This window comes from Phalaenopsis equestris, unplaced genomic scaffold, assembly GCF_001263595.1.
Source record: "Phalaenopsis equestris unplaced genomic scaffold, ASM126359v1 Scaffold000411, whole genome shotgun sequence".
Classification (NCBI taxonomy): domain Eukaryota; kingdom Viridiplantae; phylum Streptophyta; class Magnoliopsida; order Asparagales; family Orchidaceae; genus Phalaenopsis; species Phalaenopsis equestris.
Window position 1 is genome coordinate 1,009,052 of NW_018164852.1, and position 1,217 is coordinate 1,010,268.

Below are 1,217 nucleotides of genomic sequence, written 5' to 3' on the forward strand. Positions count from 1 at the left end.
CTCAATTTATGGCAAAATCTCTGACGAACAAGTTGTATCTGAAGCAAAAGTTGTATGGGCTGAAGATGCAGGAAGGTTATGATCTGGCGCAGCATGTTAATGGCTTCAATCAAATAATCACAGACCTATCACGGCTTGATGTGTGTATTGAGGATGAAGATCGAGCGATGATTTTGTTGTGTTCATTGCCCTCTTCCTATGAACACCTGGTGACTACTCTAACATATGGGAAAGAGACTATCAAAGTTGATGAGATTACTGCAGCGTTGTTGGTTCATAACCAGCGGAAGCAGAATGCATGGGGAAGCTCTCACGGAGACAGTTTATATGTGAAGAGTAAGCAGGATCGTGGAAGGAAGAAAGAGAAGGAGAGTTCTGGAAGGCGAAATTCCAGATCCAAGTCTAGAGGCAAAAAGGAAATTCATTGCTACAAGTGCAAGGAGCCAGGTCATATAAAGCGAGATTGTCCAAAGCTGAAGAAGAAGACTGGGGAGAAAGGTGATACTTCATCGAAGTCTGTAAATGTGGTGCAGAATGATAGTTCAGATTGCAGTGATGGCGATATGCTCTCAGTTTCATCAACTCAGTTTACGGATGCATGGATTCTTGATTCAGGGTGCTCTTATCACATAACACCTAACACAAAGTGGTTTACTTCATACAGGTCTACTAATTCTGGCTCAGTCTATTTGGGTGATGATAGATGCTGCAATATAGTTGGTATTTGAGAAGTCAGAATTCAGATGTATGATGACACAGTTAGAAAGTTATGTGATGTCAGCCATATTCCAGATCTCGTTTACGGATGCATGGATTCTTGATTCAGGGTGCTCTTATCACATAACACCTAACACAAAGTGGTTTACTTCATACAGGTCTACTAATTCTGGCTCAGTCTATTTGGGTGATGATAGATGCTGCAATATAGTTGGTATTTGAGAAGTCAGAATTCAGATGTATGATGACACAGTTAGAAAGTTATGTGATGTCAGCCATATTCCAGATCTCAAGAAGAATTTGATTTCCTTTGGCACTCTACACAGAAATGGTTTTATTCCTAAGGCTGATGAGGATAGGGAAACCATCAAAATTGTTAAGGGTGCACTGACGGTGATGAAAGGAAAGTTGACTGCAGGTAATATCTACAGACTGTTAGGGAGTACAGTTGTAGGTGGAGTTCATTCTGTGGAGTCAGATAATGACAGTACAAAGCTATG